Raw genomic sequence first — 24,101 nt, forward strand, 5'->3', positions numbered from 1 at the left:
AAAATATCTCTAATAATTACAACAAAAATCATTAAATCCCAATCGTGATTTATTAATCAAAACAAAATTTTCAACAATTTTCTCAGAAAATCACGAAATATTTAGTAAATTTCAAATGGCAATCATAAAAAATTTAAAATCCATTAAACACTTTGCGCTAAAACAGCTCACACAGACCGCACAAGGCAGGGTATCTTTTTAACTAGATATATTATGTAAACTCATTCAATTATTCAATTCGTAACAGCAGCTAACTCCATGGAGCACTTTACGCTGCATTCTTAACTTCATTGCACTAATTGTTCAAAGCAGATTACGACGGTCAATTGCGTTTTATATTTCGTCTCCATTACTTTAATATTAAATGATCCTCTTTCATTTGGGTCTATATTGTGCGAGGTGGTGAGATCTAGTTTAGCTAATAGTTTTCATGCAATATTTCAAGGTCGTTGAAAAATATTTGAAGTTTTATCTTAAGGTTAGATATATTATGATAGAACTGGAAGCTTTGCAATAGATGCAAGTATAGATAGCTACTATATAAGATCTCTTACGATACATAATTCAACGCATAGTTTACTCATTATATAATGGAAGACCATATGACACCACTTAACAAAAATATTTCCATTTCGCATACAGAATTCGTACGAAGTTCCATTCAAATTGGCGCAATAATATTTTTATTGAACTTCAACGCTTATGGTAGATGAGTGAATGCCTGCTCCTAATTGGTTTCGGTCTTTAAGTTTGTTACCTTATTCTGAAAAGGTGGTGTAAAGTAAGCGAAAAGGATAAGTAAAATTCAGAGTAGCAGAGCTTAGAGATCCTAATGGCCAATAGAAACTTTCTACAAAGTAGTTAAAATTCTTTCCCATGGGGTCTTGTAAGAAAATACGTATAAAATGTACACTGTTCGGTGTCAAGGAGCAATTAATTGGGAGAGCTTTCATTCATAATTAGTAAAGTTTACTTATGGTATGAACAGCACTGCAATCCTGTAAAGCCTGCCGTACCGAACGTTCAACAGTTAGATTTGTTAAATTTAAGTTACAGCATTGCCCATGGAAGGAATGCCGTAGTTAGCCATAAATCAACCTAACGCCATTTGAGAGAAAGTGAACTTAACTGGTTATTCCCGGTGTCCGCCGATATAGCCCGTGATTAAATTAAATCGAATCAAAAGAATGACCTTTATGGCTTCAGCAGTATATAACCAATTAAACTTTTCTTCATTGAAAAATCTAGACCTCCTTACTCTCTTTCACTTTAACGAGCCTTCAAATCGGGGAATTCTTCTCATTAACAAAAGTGAAGAGCCGGAAGGGAATTTGTTAGTTGAAAGAACCCACTATCATCCGGGGCCACCAGCCGTGAAACTCAGTTTTTTTTTCGAATGAAGATTATCTCGAACATAAAGAAGATCCTGGGGGTTAAGCGTGAGTACCTGCCGTGTGGATATATGTAATCCCACCAGGGGATTTGGAGACCATAATCAGAGCTCTGCCGTTACTGAAACCACGATACTGATTTAGGACTGCCAGCTCAGTATTCATACCAGTTGATGCGAGGACTTTCAAACACCGCTGTCGCAGTTGAACAGTACGGATCCCCGAGTTTTACAGGGCAACTCTACGCATTGAGTCTACAAGGAGCCATGCCCGCGATATGGATAGAATCACCATAAAACTCCTACAAGGGGGGCAATTGAAAATGATCGGCCGAGAACTCCTCCATTTCTTGTGGAACACTGAAGATGCTTTCAGTGGACCATCTCTGTTCCCATTGTACCGGGCAACCTCCAGTGGGCCTTCGTGGCAACAGCTATTTCAGCTGAGTTACTTTCAGATTCGTATCTGATCGTCCTCTTCGAATACGTGAAGAACCATTCCCTAATGGATTGACTGGAATCACCCTAGTACACAGAACCGCAATGAAGTCTTTTTGTTAGTGAACTGCCGCTCTGCGTACATCGTGGGACATAAGACTTCACAGGGCAGTACTAACGCAAAATACATGGAACTGGTTTCCGTACATCACGGCCACTAAGGTCAATCGCCCATCACACCACATATGAAGCAGCGCTCGAGGAATTTCCTCCATTGAAGCGTATCACTGGCTATGTGGTTGGTTGATATCGGGCGACATACAGGAAGACACGCCTGCAACGTCACTCGCTGGTAGGCGTAGAACACTTTAATTTCCTGCATCGTCACGCAATAAAGAGTCCCCTTCCGTTCAACTTAATCAGAGACCCAAGACGTGGGTTGCCTTACAGCAACATCGCAACGTTGAGACCGCGATGCTGACTTTAATAGACCATGCAATAACCATGGGCATGCACCCGCTTTACCCCTGATAGAACTCAAGTAGCCTGTTCCCCTTAACAAGAATGAGGAGATTGTCCGCGTAAGTAACACATTTAACCACCAAACAAAGTTTGCAGAATAATTCACCCATCATTGGGTTCCTATAAATAGCCCTGAGATAGATCTGTGTGAGTAGTTGCCCTCTACATTAAGCCACACACGCGTTCATTACCACCTTAGACAAGTGCTTTCCTATCATCCAAGTATCTCTTGCAAAAAGTCGATTCCTGACAGCCCTACTTACGAACTTTCGACAACAAGAACGAACACAAACGACCAATTTAAGTAATCTAATGCCCCTTTAAAATCTAAAAGGATTGCCAGGACGTATTTACTAACACAAAGGACAACAAAATTTTTGGCATGCATCAAAGCGACGTCGGTAAATTTGGCGGTTTGAAAGGCGTGCTGTTTTTCCGACGGCAGATGGGATGTTGTCAGCCCTAGACCATAATCTTTTCCAGGACCTTGCCGAAGCCCGAGAGAAGAAATATGACCCTGTGAAACTGAGAATTACTTCTATCTTTCCCTGGCGACTTCAAAAGCACAACAACACTATCAATCTTCCAGAAGGCAGTGAAATAGCCCTCCCAATACATGACGATCGACTTTGCACACTCGCCAGTCATGCCATCCCAGCCAGGTTACTTCGAAGGCCTGAGCCCCGCCATGATTTCTTCCCCCTCCCCTTCCACGCGATTGACAGGAGCCACCGACGATTCGGATCTGGAAAATATAATAGTTCACCCATCAAGCGCAGCATAGGTTGTCTCGTGCCTTCGTTTCCCTTTGTATATCTAGTAGACTTTTCCCTAAGAGTCATCGCTATGCTTACCCACGAAACGCCTCCAGCCCGAGCAACGCAAGGGCGGAATCCCCTTTTCCCCGGCGCACTATGCTGCCCTTTTCGTAGCGGAGCTTCAACGCGTTGCACTTACCACCCGCTCGCAGCCATCAACTCGTTATCGTTTATCGACTGGCCTCTCCATTTTTTGCAGTCAGCCGTGTTTTATGGGGTCCTTTTGGGATGGGGCTGATGACTTCATAAAGGCACTTTCAATGACGGCCCAGTGCTGATTGATATATTCGGGTGGACTGCTGAAGTTTGTATTACTTACAGGGCAAGAAAGTTTTCCCAGTCCTGGAAGACAATCGGATCGCGTATAAGGCTCGTATTGACTTTGGCAGTGGTTAACATGCGAATGTAAACGACCATCGGATGATGGTTCCTGTCGAGGCTGATATCACTACTTCTTTTACTACGCACATTTAGCAGATAATTACTGAATTTACTACTGATCGCGGTATGATCTATCAGATGAATAGATGTTCAGTCAGTCGACATTCAGATCAGCTTTTACCACCACGTTATCACCTTTACGAACCCTTACCTGCACTGCATGTAATTGCTCTCATAGATAGCATCCCTCTCCATCATGCCTAAAATGCCCATCATGCCCTCAAAATGTTCTCATAAATCGTAATTTATAACGTTTACATTTATCACTATTAACTCACTTTTCGTTTTTATTTCGTCTGTACTTGCACGAAAATACAATTCCGTGCTAGTATGCAAGTTTTGACAAACGGTCTCCAATGATGATATCCTCCCCAAAAGTTTTAAGATCCTCATTCACCGATTATCCGAAAGAACTTCTGACATCTGCTTTGATTAGGTGCCCCGTTGGACTTTGGCAGTTCAACAAAGAATGAGGTGCTCCTATTATAGCTATTCCCACAGCAGCGTGTTTCCAAAACGGATTATCACCGTACGTGGTGGCAATCTTCGCATGAAGAATGTTTTGTTGATGGTCGATAGATCTTAACATCGGTCCCATATTTACAAAATTCTTCGTTTGTACTTAATCCACTTACACTTACACCAATGCTGACTTTTTGCTGGTACCCGAAATCTTGGTAATCTGCCCTAAGAAATGTTTCTCTACAAATGGTCTACAGAAATCGCCCAGCTACAGCTGACGGCATCAGGACACAGAAACGTATCCAGAACCTTTCATTAAAATTAATACAGGACGGAACGCACGTAGAACCACTTTCAAAACCACGTTCAAAATCAAAGTAGTCCCAGAAAATAGCGTCTGTCTGCCTCGGACCATTCGATGCATTCCAAACTTTTGTCTAAGAAACTATCCATGCTACAAGCGGGCAATGGGCTAGTGCGACTTGTACCCCGAAAGCAAACGATTTCGCTGCAAGCTCAGCAGCTTCTTTCGATTTTTACTGAGAGTCTTTACCGAGTTTATGGAAACGAAACCTAATCACTTGAATTGTTAGAAGAAAAGCTTAAACCCGGAAGAAAAGCTTAAACCCGGAGGAGTATTCCCAGAACGAAGCAACGACACAATAGCGTAATGCAACCAATAATACCCAAAACTTAGTACCCGTTTCGATCCTCCCGATCGGTTGGCTGTTTGGACAAATAATAAAAATATATTCTTTCCCTCAAACCTCAAACCTAGACCGAAATCGCCGGCATGTGAATAGTGCACATTTCACTTCATTACATATATCAATATTTTCCCTTCGTATCCCTGCGTCAACCAACTAAGCGAATTGCACTCAATTGTGCTATAATCTGAAATGTACATAGCATTACATTGCTAGTTAGGAGAAAAAAGGGTCAATGATGACTTTGTTTCAGCCGAGATTGCATCCGCCGTTTTTCGACAGATGGTGTTAGAGGTACGAAGAATTCAATTTAAAGATATCTGAGGCTGGGGCTCATCGCATGCTCTCGCATACGTATGGCGCTTCAAGAACGGTGATTTCAACGTCGAAGATTGGCATGGCGGTGGAATAGGAAAGGTGTTTGAAGATGACGAGCTGGCGGCTTTACTCGACGAAGACTCGTGCCAAACCTAAGAAGAGTTGTCGGAATCATTATTCATGTGACTCAGACAGCCATTTCCAAACACCTCATATCCCTGGGAATGGTTCATAAGCATGAACACTGGGTGCCGTACGAGTTGAACTCGAGGGACATTGAACGGCTTTTGTTTGCTTGCGGGCAGAAGGGATTTCAGCACCGTGTCGTGACTCGAGATGAAAAATGGGTTCACTACGTTAATCTCAAACGCAGAAAATCATGGAGTTTGCCCGGCCCTGCCATCATATCGACAGCCAGACCCAATATTCATTGCTTCCAAGTTATGCTTTGCATTTGGTGAGACCAGCACAGTGTAGTTTACTACGAGCTGTTAATACCGAGTGAGACCAGTACAGGCGAACTCAAATAGTACGTTTGAGACGGGAACTGAAGGAAAAACGGCCTGAATTCGAGAAAATGCACGACAAAGTAATTTTCCTGCATGACAATGCTCGCTCTCATATGGCACTACCGATGAAAACGTACTTGGAAACGCTGGAATGAGAAGTTCTACCCCACCCACCTCCTGACATTGCTTCATTTGCTTTTCCGATCAATGCCGCACGACCTGGTCGATCAGTTCTTACGGTGAAGTGAAAAATTAGTTTGATTTGCTGCTGGGAAAAAGTAGTGGCCAATGATGGACCATACTTTCAATCATAAATGTACTAACAATTTTTGAAAATGAAGCCTTTAATTTTGAGAAAAAAGATGCGGAAGCAAAATAATACACTCAAGATGAAGATCTAAATGAGTATCATGTGCTCGATAAATACATATATTCAGAGAAAGTTATAAAACTACAGAAAAGCTAGAGTAAACGCGATGAAAACCAAAGTATATTATGTTAACTTAATCCAGTCTGTTCTTATCTGAACCCCAAGCTAATTTCCAAAGAAGATATTTATTAATACTTTCTCTAAAAGTTATCTCACAAATATAACGATTCAAACTCATCTCTAACTCACTAATCTGAAAAATACTTCTTTCAATCAAAACATCTGCCAATGATACTTATATCTATTTCAAGTATGAAATATTGTACATTTCAATCTTTCGTTTTCAAAACGAAAAATCATGGAATCCAATTAAAATTCCTATCGAAGCTCACCAATTCAGAATCTGCCCAAAATGATTGCGTAACGTTCTTCGCACTACTCCGCTGGTTGCTGTGCGTTTTTCTGAAATTTATTGGCTAATTTAGTTGGTATCAAATTAGAAACTATCTAGATGTTATGGCCATTATAGACATTACAGTAAGGGTCTGTCTTTTTCAGGCTGGCAGATTTGCTAAACAGAAGGCCTATTGATGTGCTATTTTTAACTAAATATTGATATTGGCAAATTTGGCTGCTTCTAGTGTGAATAAGATGGAAATCGTTAGATTCAAGGATTAGCGGAGCGTTCTTTTCGTGGAATCAAAGATATACGAGTAGATAGCAGAAACAGGCGAACTTTTTCGATAATCTCAGATACAACCTTCCAGTGATTGAGTAGCGGCGATTCTTTGTTGAATGGTGTTTACCCAATGATTAACTTGGTTGATTCAGTTGACATTTTACAGACCTCTGAGGAACATGTGTATAATCTCCCTAAGAAGCCCCCATTTGCCCGCAGCCAACAACCAAGTCGATGTAAATCACAGATAGTTGGACTGACTTTGACCGCATGAATAATGCCACCGTGATTTCATATGAGGCCCAATACGGACAATCATGTGGCCAAATACGAATAATTTATTGCATTATTAACAGTTTCAAATTCTATTCCCCACATGTTGCAATCTGAAAGTTATTATTCAATCCAACACTGTACACTGTAGCCTGGTCTCTAACTGGAGCCTGCCATGATTAGACATCTTTATTACCATCTTGTAGGGAGAAGAATTCCGATTAGCGCTATCGCCATTACTTTTACATGACTGCCATGGTGTCTAGTCCAGTTGCATGGAGTTTAGTTGGTCAAGTCAAATTAGAATGATGTCATAAGCCACGACCTACATTGGAGTGATGTGTTGAAAAGAATGCCTATCATTGTTGCGGGGATTAGTGTAGAGGAAGTCTGCGTTACAAGTGGAATGTTTTGAAGAGGCTTTCAGTTGTGGGTTCCATTGTTCCATAAGTACATTAGCAACTGAGGAGGAAGGAATGGAGCGCAAGTAGCTTAAACACTCAATGCAACCTAAACATCATCCAGAGAAGTGAATCGAAACATATTGAAACTTCGGGAGTTGTCAGGTTAGGTAGAGATAGCAGAAGTTAAATGAAAGCTGTGTTTATATACATATGTGATATGTTTATTCAAATCCAATATCGATCTTGCTTCTCATTGCGGTGTTCACAGAGTTGACTGTCCCTTCTACCGAATGACTGCTCCCTCTAGCAATTAGCTAACTTTTAGGGAGTCAGCTGTCTGAAGCACTTCGGTAGAAAAAAAGGTAACTAAAAGTTCTGATTCCAGACGTGTTTGGAAGTAATTGGCTCAACTGGCCGTGTCGTGAATCTGTGGTCTTCTTATTGTTAAATTATTGAAGGCTTGCCTGGTAAAGATCAGGAAATCTAACCCGTTTGCCAAATTTCGTTGAGTTTGCCACGTCAGGTTGTTCAATGGGAACTTTAACGATTTTTCGGGTGTCTCTCCGGGAAATGAGCATTGGCACGGGGGCTTCCTGTTGTTGGTCCGAGATCGGGTTCTCTTCAATATCGTAGGCCATCGCGTAAGCTGGCTTGAGCCAATCAATGGATACCTTAATGATACGTCCGGCCACTTCAACTTTAAAAAACTTATCCGTTCTATCGATCACCCGCTTTGGACCATCGTTACGGATGAAGACATGGCTTGTTGTTGCAAGGTCTTTGAATATGACTTTGTCTCCTATTGACTGCACGTAACATTTGGAAACGCTGTCTCAACTCGTTGACTAAATTCCACATATAGGTATACCTGCGCGTTGTTGGACTGTAAGGCGAAAAATTCGCTTAGCAGACGTAATGGCTGTCCATACACCAATTCTGCTACAGTTGTGCCGAGGTCTTTCTTTCAAGCTGTGCGAATGCCTAGTAGCACGATAGGCAATGCTTCCATGCATGCGGCTATTATGACATCTTTCAGTTTGCTAAGTTCTTGAAACAACCTCGAGTCAAACTATCTTCCTTGATCTGTAGTGATCCGAAGTGGTATGCCGAACCTGGAGATCCGTGTGTCAAGGAACATCCTGACAACTGTGATGGTTTCTTGATTGGAAATTGGTCCTACTTCCTACTTTGAGAAACGGTCTGCCATGGCAGTAGCTTTGTCCCTCGCAATAAGGTGTAACGATAAGATCCAGATGAAGGAGCTCGAATCTAGATGATGGTGGCGCAAAGGTCGCGACTGGTGCAGTCACATGATGAGTCACTTTTGGTCGCTAATAATTATTGCAATCACGCGTCCAATTCCTGCAAGCGGTTTTGATAGATGGCCGAACATATTCCTGCGTGAGATAAAAACCTGGAATTGCTTTAGTAGAAGCCCTGTGTTTCTTTGTTGGACCATTTAGAGCTCTTCGTCCGCGGACTGAGACGTTGCAAGCTTTGCGTAATCGATAATGGACTGCAAATCGTTAATGCGCGATAATGGGTCCGCGAAAACGTTGTCGCAACCGGATACGTCTTGGATGTCGGTGGTAAACTACCCAATATAATCTAGATGGCGAAATTGACGTGGAAACCACTCGTTCTTTTTATGGAAGGCAAAGGTTAGCGGCTTGTGATCCGTAAAGATGGAGAACTCTCTTGCCTCAACCATATGACGAAAGTATTTTATCACTAGGTACATATCCAGTAGTTCCCGGTCGTGCGTTTCGTATTTATGTTCCGCTGGTCTGAGCTTTCTTAAAAAAAAAGCCAATGGTTGCCAGCAATTAATCCGCTTTTGGAGAACTGCTCCAGTCGCGAAGTCAAATGCATCGCAGAAAATGGCCAAATGTGGGTTAGATTTTGGAAGTGCAAGCAGCGTCGCCTGTTCCAGTGTGGTTTTTGAAACTTCAAACTTCGGTAGATTCACTGGGCCAGCTGATTGGTGAGGGACATGTCTCCTCCTTTTAGACAAGGTATCCTAAAAAACTGACCTCGCGGTAATCAAAAACGCATTTGCTTGGATTCATGACTACTCCAGATTATTTTGGAACAGGGTTCTTAGGTGGCTGGGTGTTCTTCCCGTGAAGATGAAGCGACTAATATGTCATCGATATAGGCAAGTAGGTAAGTCCAAACATTTCAAAGCCTCATCGATGAATCGTCAGAACGTTTGCACCGCATTCCATAGGAATGTCATTAATAGAAGCTCGTAAAGGTCGAACGGGTGCTATGATGTCTTTGGTATATCTTTTTCAGCTACTGGTATCTGGTTAAATGCTCTTACCAGTTCTATTGTTTAAAAGACAGTTTTTCCGAAATCTTCGATGTTCCAAACTGGGTACTTGTCGGGGGAAGTCCACATGTCGATTGTGCGATTATCTCCGCACGGTCTCCACCCGATATTCTTTTTAGGCACCATATGCAAAGGTGCAGCCCACGGACTATTTACTGGACGCGCCAATCCTAGCCGGATCATGGAATGAATTCCTTTTTCGCGATGTTCATTGCCCGGCAGTAATCTTCTGGTGGTCCTGGCGTTATGACTATATGATGCTTAGTTCGGTAACACGCCATTTTCCAGTTCCATCCGGACGAGTTATTTCCGGAAACTCATATAGAATATCACAATAAGGGCTTCCTCCAGTAATTGTTGTGATGGTCGGGATTGTTCATTCTGCCATTTCTCCTTGGCAGGTAAGGTGAGTTGTTGAATCGCGAAGACAGCCATACTGAAGATCTGGAAGGAGTCCGTAATGTACTACTCCCAGTATGGGTTTGGAAGCGTCCGCTATTACAAATCTCCATGGAAAATCCCGTTAAAAGCCGAGGTTGAGTGTGAGGTTAGCGACTCCATATGTGGTAATTGGTGTTCCGTCGCTCGAACCGTGGCTTTCTACATGATTTGCGAATAAACGCCTATGTCGGCACCTGCGTCTACGAGTAACCTTGCTCGGGTCTTTTTGTCGAACATAAATAGGCGGCATGAAGACGATAAAACGGATCTGGGCTGTGAATGCCATCGAGAATGAGAGTGTGGACGTTTACGTCCGGACGAATTCTCGGGTTGAGATTCCTGTTTGACCGTTTGTAGCTCTGTTCCCAGCTCTACAAACTAACTTGATAATTGCTGGACTAGCTCCGTTAAACTAGTTTCCGCTGCTGAAGACGAAGATGTTGTTTCCGCGATACTTGACGTAAGTGCGGGGTGGACCTTATCAGCTATGTCGATTGCAGTTGGTAGTCGCTGACCATTCATCGTCACACTAATCGGTTGAAATACAGATGGCAAGCGTTTTAACCATTGACTTCTCATCAGCGGCTCCGGACGTTAGTAAACCTAACTAGTCCATTCTTCCTAACTTTCACCTTGAAGCCGTTGCATTCGAGCGGTCACATGCTGTACCCACAAAGTTGCCTATAGTTATTATGACTAGATTGTCCGCAAATGCTTGGACAAACCCCAGGGACCAGCCTCTAATAGACTTCCCTCGGACCAATATGAAGATCTTCCTGCATTCCAGCATATGAATAATCCAACTAATTAACAGCAGATCGATTGCGTGTAGTCTTCCCGTGTCGCGAATCACTGCGAATGATCCATAATTGAAGGCATGCTAACCTAGTTAGCATTTCTTTAGTTTGAGCTTCTAATTCACCCACCAATAACCCATGATTCGTATATAAGGTATATAAATGTCTTGTGGCTGTTGATCTGACGACTGATTAAAGCAGGACCTGCTTAAACGTACTACAAATTTATTCGGCAAATGTCGTACCTAATGAGCTGCATGTAGCTTTCACTGGCCTAGTGAGTCGTCACTTGTAAGATGACAGTCCAAGACCCGGAGTAAAAGTGGCAGCCGGATTGTTCCAGAACCTTCGCAATATCCGGTTAAGGAATGCCAATACCAAGGAAAGTTCCAAGCTTATTGGCTCTCCCCCTGCTTTGCTGACTGGTAGCATCCAGGTGAAGGCGTTGATGTTATTCTGAACATTAAGTTGTTCCAGGGTCTCAGCGCCATTACCCTCCTTATCTAGAAGGAGGAGGAGGCATTTTGAACGATGGCAGTCTGAGGACGCTTTTCAGGGTTAGTCGCGCAACTTTCCACGTATCGTTATGCAAGAAACAGTGTTTCTCAAGCCAATCGTGCGTGCTTTCCTCGGCAAGTCGTAAGATACTGACTCAAAGCCAGCCTGATGCCTTGTGATGATGCAGTCTTTACAGGTAGAAGGGGTTTTCTCCTAAGCTGTTCTCACCGCTCCCTACCGAAACGGAATGGATTCGTGTCGTCGTACAAGACCCCTCCATCGATTTTGGTAGGCTTGGTTGTAAATGAAAACTTTGAGCTGAGGGTTTGGAATCGTCACAGAACCGATATTGCAGGAGCTTCGGAAAATCATTTCCCCTTAATCTTAGCACAACGCGGGGCTGTGATTTGTCCGAAGGCGATTTGCCCAAAAACGTTGTCATCGGCGACGATTTGCTCGGAGGTTTACCCCAAGGGAAAATACTTACCCGTGGATAAGACTTTAGTCTTACCTGGAGTGCTGGTAGAGGCGGCTTGCTTCGGCTCGTCCGTCAAGGACTGATAAATAATTGGAGAATTCAGTACAGATACATGTACTCCATCGACGATCTCAAAGTTGGTTCGTAAGGATCAAAATATAGTTTTGATTTTTCTTCTATTTTGAGCTTCATCATAATTGGCTGCCGTGACTTCTGTCGTACCGTTGAAGGTAAGTCAATCTCGACTTAGCTATTTTTTGCTGAATCAGGGCTAGTTAAAACTGAGGGTTGCTTGGTAGCTAGAGTTCACCGTTCATGGCCACATCTAAACCCCTCTAAGTATTTATGTCTCGACATGGTAGTCACACCTTGGGTTTCACCTCTGGTTCCCTGGAGTTTCTTCTCTATTGAGCTCCCTCAAAACACCAAGGTAGGTAATCGTGGAGAGGTATTGTATTGCCCATATTTTTCTATTGTATGGTAAATTTCGAATTGCGGTGCTAACGCCTATACTGCCGTGTGTTGCGCAGAGTAGATGTCAACCCATCGTTTTCATCTTGTGATATCGGCAGCCCTATCCAGTAAATGCCATTCCCGAATGAGGTTATCGAAACTTTCTGTTCCACAACAGGGGGCCGAGTTAGGACTTTTTGATGGATGAAAACTATAGTTCTTCCCACCGTCTAAACTATTCGTTGAAACGGTTTATTTCTTCATTATTGATTTACTATTGCAAGAACTGAAAATTGAAGAAACTCGCTTGAAAGTTGTGCTTCCAACATTACCCAATATGACCTTAGTATCCCCTACAGACCATTACGCTACATTTATCTCATCCATCCAAAACGCACCCAGATTACTAATCGGAAAATGAGTCAGATAGATTGAAAATCAGCGAAAACTATTTAGTAAATTGTATTCGCGATCTTTAGGGAAACTATTGCTTACTCAGCCTCCAATGCCGGTATGATGTTGATAGAACAATAATGCTTCAATTATAGCATCGTCATTACCACACCTTTGCTCCACTCCTGGCTTCCCGATTTTTAATTAATTATGTTAATCAATTCCGACGCTCAAGTATAAATTAGGCTTATTATTCAGCTTATTTACACTTGATTATGCGGCACAATTTTTATTAATGATGAAGTAATAGATTTGAAAAATATTTGAGGAAACTGTTGTGGTTTGTTTTGTTTTGAGATGGACAAACTAAAGATTAAATGGAATTTCGGTTATCAATTTGTTCTATAATTTACGACTTATATGTGGAGAGATGGGAAAGCAGTGATAAGAAAAACGGACATATATCATTTGAACATTTAAAATTATTTTGGTAATATGTTTTTATGGGTTTGTCATGTCAACTTTAGAAGTCCATTTTTCTAAACTATGGCAAGATAACAACTATGATAGTTCAAATTTGGAAGAGATTTCATCAGTATCTTCTGTTGATACTCTCTGCACTTAATTTTCCATCTATTGAAGTAGCTATTGTCGAAATCATTCCCTAATCCTCCTAGGGATTCAAGGGCACACATTCACAATATTTTCGAAAAAATGTTCCCAGTTCTTAACAAATCAGCTGAAGCTTCGCTGTTTGAGAATATCCGGACCCGGAGTGAAAATTGTGAGGAAAACTGATCTGGAGAGAAAATTGTCCGGGCCTACCTATTATTCCTTTTATGGGTTTTGTATGAAACATAACGAGTCGATGTTTGTCTGTCTGTCTTTTTTTCCCGGAGGTGGAAATCTTCCAAAGACACTGGTACACATGTCCCAGGATGTGGGATTTTTTCCCACTAAAACCATCCACTAACACCTGTCCTCTTCCCCGCGGAACCACCTCAAAGTATTTCATCGCGGGGTGAACATGGCTCTAACCTCTCCGGTTGCATTCGCAACCGCGTCTTTCTCGCCTCCTCTGCCTCTGTTAATCTGCACTGAATCTGCCCTACCATGTTGTTCACTGCATTCCAGCTCTCCTGGCATGCATGCATTTTTCCAATTATATTTTCTGGTGCTGGCGTTCCTTCCAATGTCCCCTCTAGACTCTTCCTTTCCTCAACGAATCTAGGACAATGGAAGGAAACATGCTCCGAGTCCTCCGGAATCCCGTCGCAGCTGGTACAGTTGGGTAAGCTATTCAGTTTAAACCTATAGAAGTGTGGTAACCGCCATGTCCCGTGAGAAACTGCGTGAGATCAAAGCTTACATCACCATGCTTTCTCTGCGTCCACACCTTGATGCTGGGAATCAATCTGTAGGTCCATCGACCCTTTTTGGTCTGTTGTCACCGTTGCTGCCACCTGCTTAATGATTCCTCCCTTTCAGCGTTTTTCATTTGTCGATCAGAGGAAGAATCGGGCTCATCATGGATACGTGCCATCTCATTGGCTAAAATGTCGATCGGAATCATTGCGGGCTACTGCATAAGACGCGAGATGTTTTAATAACCACAGCACACTCTTAGGGCGGTATGGAAATACACTGTGCACATCTTTTGAAACTTGAATGCAGTTTACATGCTTGCTTGCTTGCAAGTACAAGACCTGCATCTTTCAGGCACTTCTTTATAACAGTGATTGCTTCAGATGAATATAATTCCACATCCGCCAAGTCTTTTGCAACAACAATCACCGTTATATCATCGACGTAACCCACTATTGTGGCTTCGCTAGCAACTGGGACATTGAGGACATCATTATACATGATGTTCCACAATATCGGTCCCAGCACAGAGCCCTGTGGAACACCCGCGGCGAAAATGTATTCTTTGGTTCTATTGTCTATGTCGTACCAGAGCCTTCTATCTGTTAAATAGCTGTCGACTATCGCAGTAACTGGGTTCAGTAGTCACCGCCTTAGACCTCCTTATAAGGTTCCAAGTGGCAGAGTTGAACGTATTTTGCACCTCAAGGGTAATCACAGCACAATACACAATACGAGTGCCACCCGTTCTGTGCATCGCATTTTCAGCTAAGCCAGTGACCAATTTGATGGCGTCAACCGTTGACCTGGCCATATGGAAGCCGAATTGTCGGTCTGATAAGCCTCACAGACTTTCCTCAGCCGGGAGCAATCTATTGTAGATTATTTGCTCCAACATTTTCCCCATAGTGACCCTAGATATATAGGCCTGTAGGGAAATGGTTTGTTTTTTCCATGTCTCAGGAAAGATCCCTTCCATCAAGCATGCTTCAAACAAACCTATGAACATATCTGGCGTAGAATTAACAGCCAGCTTAGGGGCTTTGTTTGGCATGCTGTCGTGGCCGGGCGCTTTGTTGTCTCCTAGCCTACCGCAAATCTCAAATACTTCTTCCGCCGTTACTGGGGGTATTACAATCACATCTAAAGATTTCAGTTCACTGTAACCTCGTGTGTTCTCTTAATGGAGCAATCCCTGAACGATTTTCTGAAGGAGATCGGGACATATAATTCGTGGATCTGCCTGACCTCTAAATCCCCTCATCACAACCCTGTAGGCGCTTCCCCACGGGTATATATCCGCCTTTGCGCAGATTTGCTTGAAGCAGTCCCTCTTGCTTCGCTGTATAGCCAGTTTCAGGTTTCTTCGGGCTTCCTTGTAAGCTCGGTGTTTCACCTCCTGGTCCCCCCATTATTCTCTGAGCCGCACGTGTGATCCGATGCACGCCGACCGAAGATCTGACAATTTACTATTCCACCAGCAGTTTGGCCTTCTACTGGGGAAAGTATAACGTCTCGGCATCGATAAGTCGCATACCTTTGCGATACACTTCGTGAAACGGAGGGCTTTTTCCGAGGGTGTATCTTGTATAGTGTCCTGGTCCAACCATACATCTATGAATATTTGCTCGCCAATTGCTTTCGCAGACCAACCTGACGTCCTCCATATTTTTGGACGAGCAGATTTCCAACCGCTTGACTTGCTCTTCAGGTCAAAAACTAATGCCTGGTGATCACTATGGGTCTACTATTCACTGACATTCCAGGACATATCGGGAGTTAGTGAAGGACTAACAAAAGTCAGATCCACAACCGAACCGAACTCCCCTTTCCGGTAAGTATTAACCTGGCCATCGTTAGTTAGCCAATATGATATCTAACTGGGCGAAAGCCACCAAGAGACAACGCCCTCTTGCATTCGTCAGTGAACTTCCACATTCTGTGGCCCATGCATTGAAATCACCAGCGATAACTTTTGGTTTCCACCCTTTTGCATTCAGAACCAATCTGTCCAGCATGTCCTCGAATTCGGCCAACGTAGACGTATATGCCGTCTATTTTTGGCCATACGAATCCACTAGTAGACTGCCTCAGATGTTCCTGTATGGCTTGGTCCCCGCATGCCCACAAGGCCGCCTACCTGTTGGACCGGCCACCCAAACATTATTATGAAAGTTTCTATACGGTTCGCTTGCCACTTGCACCTACGATTCATGAGTGGTCTGCGAGAGCAACCTCATTTTCTCGCTGCACTTAGCGCCTTGTTGAACTAGGGACTTGCCGCTTTCGGCAATATGACCGATGTCGAAGCCCTGCTTTCCATAACCAAACATGCATTTCGGATCCTTGTTATAATCCCGAGCAATGTGACCTGTTTCACCACAACGTCGTATTGGTTAGACCGATCAACCTCACTTGTGCACACTCTCGCTAGATGTCCGTACGATAGACATTGAAGCATCTCTTTAATGAGATTTGTGCACTGCTTCCGCTGGCAACCGGATGGTCGCCGTCTGTGTACCTCCATACACTTTTCTAAGGCTTACAATGGATGCCTCCTGCAAGCCGTGCAGCTTGAATTGCTCCGCTAAGGCAGCGCAGATTTCCGCCTTAGAAGCAACCTCATCTAGGACCCAAGTAAATTTTTGACTTGGCTGCGGAAGTCTTCGGCTTTACTCTCTTCGGACCTTTTCAGTTCCAACATAAGATCTCCCTATTAGTTCCTCCGGATCCTGCTTACATCCTCTCCTCCCCAAGCCTTTGATATCAGGGTCACCTTTCACTCTTCTTAGTATGTCTGAATAGAACATACTACCCGTGCTTGAAACGATAATTGCTACGAGACGGATCCTCATTCTCTCCTTCTTCTTTTTGGGCTTCTTTGGTCCAATGTTTGTCCAATCGTCATGTGCATTTTGAGACATCGGCTTGCTTGGCGTTTTAGGCACTATTTTCCCGCCTATCGAAGTTTTAGGCCCCTTCTTCAAAGCGGGTGAAACGACTTTTTGCTTTTTGGGAACCTGCTGTTGTCCTGGATTTTCGTGTTCCTTTTCCCGAACCCTCTTTTTCCTCCGCCCATCCGCAAGCATATGGTTGGGTGTCATCTGCGTCTCCTTCAAATCTTTCTCATCTTCCCACGATTTGTTGTATAGAAACCTAATTGCTCTCATCATATGGTTGATTGCTTGGTGCACGTTGCGTTTATCTTTGATGAATTCTGATAACTTAACAATTTTTGCTCCAAGCAAAATGAAGGATGACCCTTCCAGGTCAGACTTCTGCTCCAAAGCCTCCAGTCTTCTTTCCGCACATTTTCTGGCGTTGACGGGATTCCTGTAGCCAGATTTCCGCCTTAGATATTGGACGAGATCTCATAATCGTTGAGTTTCTCCTAAACGGTTGCGGCTCTCGATATTGAGGAGCCTCGCCTAAACCTTTAAGCTCGGATGCGGATGGTGTCACTGCGGCTTTCAATGATCAACGTTCTTCCTTGGGCACATCCTTCTGCGCGCTTGCTATGGGTGTTCTAGGGAGCAATGTGCTCGGTTTAAACACCTCTTTGTCTAAGCCGCATGTAGCATTAGATGCCATGGTGGCCAAGCTGTCCACCACCGAGGCACTGCAGTCGAGGGATATCGACGACTGGGGCCTGCTTCCCCATTTCAAAAAGCCGCCGATACTGGGGTTCCGAGCCCCTGCACCTGTGGTTTATTATTCTGGGTAACCTTCCTGCAGCCATTTTTATCTACGGGTGGGCGTTTTTCTCCCACTTACCCGACTTGGTAAACATGCCCATGAACCCACACCTTCGACTGCGTATAAGTACATATTCATACGCATCCGCCGAGCATTCCTTTATCCGTGCGAAGGGACGAGCCTGATGGGAAATCTGACAACTCCTCACATGTCTGTCTGTCTGTCACACCAGATTTATTCGGAGACGATTCGACCGATTATCACGAAAAATTGGTGGGAGCATGTGGTCTGTTGTTCCCTTTACATGCAGTGAGTGGCGCTATTTTGTGTTAAATTTAAGGGGGGAGGGCGACTAACCATACATGTGAATGGAAGGTGGAAAATTTTTTCACAGAGAGTCACAATTTTTTCACAGATCATGTGGGGTATCAAATGAAAGGGTTCAATTAGTACTTTTCGAAACTGGTCCTATATGTGATGTGGAAATGGGTGTATAATCAATTTATATACATGTATATAGAGGACAGTATTTCGTAATAGACAATGTTTGTTTGTTTAGCGGGCCCGATGGGCATCCCCCTTTTCACAGCCCTCCCGTAAGGCCTGGTTTACTCAATTTCATTGCAGATTTAATATGATACTCTAATTTTAGAAGTCATGCATATGTACAACAACATTTCTATAAACAATTGAAGCAACTTCATCAGCAGATAACAAACAAAAAACCTTTTTATGGTTCTACTTTTTTTATCATTCTTTCCGGTCATACCCCCGTAGTTTTACTACTGTTTTGTTCGTTACCAGTTAAGTTTCTCTAATGGAAAATTATAGTAATTTTATCGCAACCAAGCAATGAATACCTACATATGTATGTTAAATAAATTCACATATATGAATTATGGACATATTTATCATAGCCCAGAGCCGAGAAAATCGTGATTTTTCTATTCAATTGTATTTCCATCTATTATTCAATACAATAATTGCTAGTTTTCCCCACTGCAATCAAAGTGCTGATTGTAAGGTGCAATTAACTATGCAGTTGTGGTAAACCGTTCATGTGGGCATATGTATCACGGCTTCATTTATTTCATGATAATTTGCAAAATGTTTACAAACAATATGTTATTTAAATTTTTTTTAATATAACAATTCATGAGATAATTTCAAGTGGATTCTAAAGCGTGCGAAACTTTTAGAATTTTTAATACCTTAACCAACTGTGTCACCGTAGGCATGCCTCATCTAGTAAACATTATAAAAGATGGCCAAAATTGAAAGATGGAATAACTTCTAATTTTTGCCAATTCTGTCGAATGTCAATTCATTTACTATATTTGTAATGTGAAAATAATTAGAATTTATGAGAAAAAATACATGGAAGCCTACACCCCTTAAGAACACGGAATAATTGTGCCTACTTTTCAAAAGAATAATTCGTCTACGATTTTAGAAGAACGTGAATTTCCTCGTTGTTTTCCTAATCGTACAATATCCACTGAACGAACTCTCCTGCGCTTAGTCATTCGACTTCAAGGGACTGGATCAACAAGAGATTTTTTTCGCAGTGGACGACTCCGAACTGCTCATTCTGCCCAGAATATCACTTCTATGGATCAAGATCTGGTGGAAAAACCTAAAGCATCAACTAGACGACGTGCGACATAATTGGACCTTTTATGGTTGTCTCTTCAGTGTTTTTTGAATAAATATTTGAAAATGCACCCAACTATTGACAGTTGACCTTGAAATATGTTTGACATACGCTCGTGTTATACTGAATCTCAAAAGCGGGGAACCTAATTTTTTACCAAAACTCATCATGGATGACGAGGCCCATTTCATTCCTGAGAAACTCTGTATTATCTATGAACACCCATTAGATCCACTTAAAGTCATTGTTTGGTATCGGCCCATTCTTGTTTGAGAACAACGCAGGCCAAAGGATTACTGTGAATGGTGAATAGTGTATAACCGTGATTAATGTGTTCCTACTGCTACACTTGGATGAATTAGGATTGGAGAATATGTGATTTCAGCAGGACGTTGTAATTTCACACACTGCATCCTGAGGCCGGTGTTTTCAGGCCGTTTGTAATCGCATTTTGGGATCGCAATGCAACCATATTTAATCGTTCCAGATTTCTTGCTGTGAAGTTCTTTAAAATTAAGGAATTGGGTGAATAAGCCCTATCCTTAACGAGAATACCGCTGCTCGCTTCTTATTTAGACAGTGATGAGCCAGCGCTCTTTTATGTCCTGTTTTGTCCTTTAAATTCGATTTGCGCCCAACGATCCTACTCTTTAGAAATTGTTTTGATGTTTCAATATACATGGCCTCCATTCCGCGTTGGTTTTTCCTCCGTACGGTATCTTATAAACCACATTGGTTTGGTTGATGATTGACTCTGGGACTTTTAATTTTGAAAATCATCTTCCCGCATTGTGTTGAGTTCTACAGCAAATTTTCTTGTCTTGTAGGATTTTTTTTTTTAACCTTTCTGCAATAAATGGCTTGTACATAGTTACATGTGTGTTGTGCGTAGTTCTTGGTAAAGGCTTTTGGGGTAGCGTATAATCTTCTGCGGAATTTTTCTATTAGGTTCTCTATTACAATATCCTCTACCACAGGTGATAGTTGGCTCTCCATTGCAAGTCCAAACACTTGTTTGAAAATATTTTTGTTATAACTGAACATTTTGTCGCCCCTATCCAAACCTCAAAATTCCCAAGAATAGATTCTTAGAAAGTTTGGCGGGATTACTAGTCATTGGCCACTTTTTGGGTGATGATTTTCAAAGCTAATCTGGTGATCGAAGGACACTATCGTCTGTCCAACCCCAATGGTTAAGCATTTTCTCCTTGTCCAGCAAATGAAGGGAGTTTTTGATATTAAAATTCGATTCTTCCACACATACACAACCGGTAGTCCGCCTTGTGGACCTTGGAAGTTTTATGAAGCTTACCTAGATGCCCGCTTCTAATAGAGAAGAAACAAACAATTAAACAAACTATCAACATCCACAACAACCATCATAGATCGTAAAATTATGTTATAGTAGTGAATGCTGCCTCCTGATGAATCTGCCGTGTTAAAAAAAAAGCCAAACGTCATCTCAGGTAGAATGTCACTATTGCAATTACCAAGCAGCCTATATTTTTGCAAGGAGAATGCCTTTGGGTCCGTGATAGTCCTAGAACTTCAAGAAATAAAGCAAACTGTTCTTTTACAATAGCAAAAGTCACTTAAAATGAAGAAGTAACTCATCTTCATCAACGGCGCAAAAACCGGTCTAGGACTGTCTTAGTAAGAAACTCCAGACAGCTTAGTTTTGCGCCGAGGACTACAATAGATATTTCCATTATAGACTTTTCGGGCTGGATCATCCTTATCCATTCGGATTAGATGACCCACCAACCGCAAACTGTTGAGCCAGATTTTATCCACAACCAGACGGTTGTAGTATCGCTCATAGATTTCGTCGTTATGTAAACTACAGAATCGTTCATCCCCATGTAGGGGGCCAAACATTCATCGGCTACCTGCTTGGCAGCCCTTTCTCTGCACAGGGGGCGCACGTTCCATGAGAAAGTGCGCAAATCGTTATTTCGTTTACGTTACCGGGTTTGTCGTTGCGTTGTCAGTCCAGTCGCAAGCTCCCTTTGTGGCTTCGTAACAAATTGTTTTCCGCGTAGAATTGTCAGCCCTACCCAACCCCCAGGACCAGTTGTTAGAATTTGTCCCGTTTTGTCCCGCCCGCAGTTTTTCATTGAGAAAGAACCCCCACCACGTGGAGGTGGAGATAGAATTTGGTAGTAGAGATACTGGTATCGGTTCAGCAAGAAAACAGCGAGGAGGGGGGGGGGATTTCATAGTTCCCATATGTCCACCAAATGTCGTTTGGTTCGGTGTAGCCGTTTGGGAGAGAAGTGCGTGTCACAGGCAAACAGACAGACGGACAAACAGAAAGTGAATCGATTTTAATACGGTTTTATTTTACTTAAAACCTTAAAAACTATATTGACTGCGTTGCTAACTTGTCGGCGACGTTAATTATCGCCCCCAAAAGGATAAAGTCTACTGAAGTGGCGTTTTCTGAGCCGATGTAGTCCCTTCAATATTACTATTAAAACCGAAGCCTCTTTAAAACCTTACCGCGTCATCACACAGTTGAATCCAACCTGATTTGCCAGGCTCTGTGCTGAGAATAGATGAGCTTGCTGGTGGTCCATTGCGTCCTATATTTACTACCAAAATGGCATGAAGTGTCATATACAAAGTTGTGTCTCGTGTCGCACCAATTAAGTAGAACGGGAGACTACATCAGTATACTAGGCATAATCCGAGACAAGGCATACCCGGAATCTCTCCTCTCCGCCTAATTCATCCCTTCCTATAACGTCGTACTGATCAGATGCGAGCACTGGCTTGAAAAACAGCCTGAAAGTGTACCACGTTCTTACAGATAGAGATGTCCAAAATTATAAAGAGTATAATGTCAATATTATCCTTAACATGATGGAGTGGACCATAGGGAAGATGCTATAACACCACACTTGATCTTTGACATACTATTATAGATTCAACCGCCAAAGTCTTTCTTTGCCACCGGCCTGGGATAATGGTTCCCATTCCCTTGCATAGTCAGAAAATGTATTTTTACCTAAGTATACCGAAGTACAGTCGCCAATTACTTTTATCGTCACTACTTCCGCTGCCTAAGTTGGCTGAATTCCTTCATAGATGATGGTGATTTGGGGTCCGAATTTCTTCACCGTAGAATACCGCAGAAAATTTTAAGTATGAAAGGCCGTGTATTACCAGGATGATTCCGGTGACAATTTTACCCATCGAAACCCATGTCGAACAGGGGAACACCAAAAACCGAATTATGTAAACGAGGGCAATGCTTGCCCGACCAACAACATAGTAGCGGACGAAGAGCTGACAATCTAGTCACAAGGTTACCCCGAACATAGGGATATGCACTCAGTGAGGTGGACTGTCACTTTTTCACAAATTTTTTGCCAATTTGGTTTGGATAAATCATCACTGGGTCCTGCGTATGAATCTGTGGTGAAAGATGCTCTTGATATTCCCTTCACCCAACCGAGGTTTACAAGCAAAATTTGGCAAGAAATTTATTAGAGCCGGATACCTCGTAGATCGCAGTGATAGTAGCGACGAAAAAATTGAACCCGACCCGGAAGGCAGCTGTGGATGAAGTCCCGCGAAACGGGAGGGCGAGGTAGCACCGTAGTGGCGGACAAGATCAGTTCCGTGATGAAGGAAACTTGCGCTACTTATCGAATGTATACCCAGTTGTCGAAAAAGGAGAGAAAAAGGGCGGAAAGTGCAATTTACTTATCAGATAGCTCAAACTATCGAAACAGCATTCTCTACAGAACTTTGCGGAGTTCTGACAGAAAAATAAATTGCCAAAAGAATCAAGAAGAGCTTCTGAGTCCATTAAGTCGGCAATGATCTGACAGAATCAATATACTACAAAAACTAAGCATAAATTTTCAGGGCAGAGGAAGGAAATATATTTTTAGCAGAAAGGAGACCATCGGGACCGAGGTCACAATTGATTTCAAAGTTGTCAACTAGGTACTCGTCTTAGGAAGGACGCTGAACTAGATATGGGGGAGAAGAGTTGTACCACGAAGGGAGGAATTTCAAATTTGAACTTGGTGGAACTGGGAGAGGGCTGGACAGTGGTAGCCAGCCCAAAATTTGTAATGTTCTTCCTTTGGCATAGTTCCCTTTGCCATGAATTATTTCTTGCCAAAGTAACACTATCAAAAATCTCAAATATGCCAAGGTTATTTTACCATCATTAATGGGTAACAGTCCCATTCAGACTTAGTCTTTCGCTGGTTCTCATAAAATAAATTCGAAGATGGTGTGCTGATGGCAGGTCTGATGAGTTGGAAAGAGGGCCCGGGGCCAAATTTTCTCAGGGGCATCGAATAGAAACTTCATTGGAATAAACGGATAATTGCCGGTATAATCTTCACCCAAAATGCGGGTTTTTTTGATAATTTTTACCCAGGGCCCAAGTTTACTCTCTACGGATCTGACTGTTGTTGTTTCAGTGAGCACCTAAGGAGGAGCAGGTTCTACTCTATTTTAAGCTAATCTCTTCTATCAAGGTCATATCTTCATATTTGCAGTCAAGTGGTACATCACCTGCATGAAGTGCCCACCTTAGACTACTTTAAGCAAAAGACCATTTTTAATTCCCTCAATTGTTCAAATCCAAGTTAAAAATCTACAAACATTTGATATTCCAAGGACTATGATGAGTGAC

General features: G+C 42.5%; 1 protein-coding gene across 1 annotated transcript in view; it reads left to right on the forward strand.

Annotated features, from left to right (window-relative positions):
• Positions 1 to 24,101, forward strand: part of LOC119646226 — an 88,667-nt gene that overhangs the window by 57,328 nt on the left and 7,238 nt on the right. The gene's annotated exons all lie outside the window — the stretch shown is intronic.

The sequence above is a fragment of the Hermetia illucens genome, chromosome 1 (genome assembly GCF_905115235.1).
Source record: "Hermetia illucens chromosome 1, iHerIll2.2.curated.20191125, whole genome shotgun sequence".
Classification (NCBI taxonomy): Eukaryota; Metazoa; Arthropoda; class Insecta; order Diptera; family Stratiomyidae; genus Hermetia; species Hermetia illucens.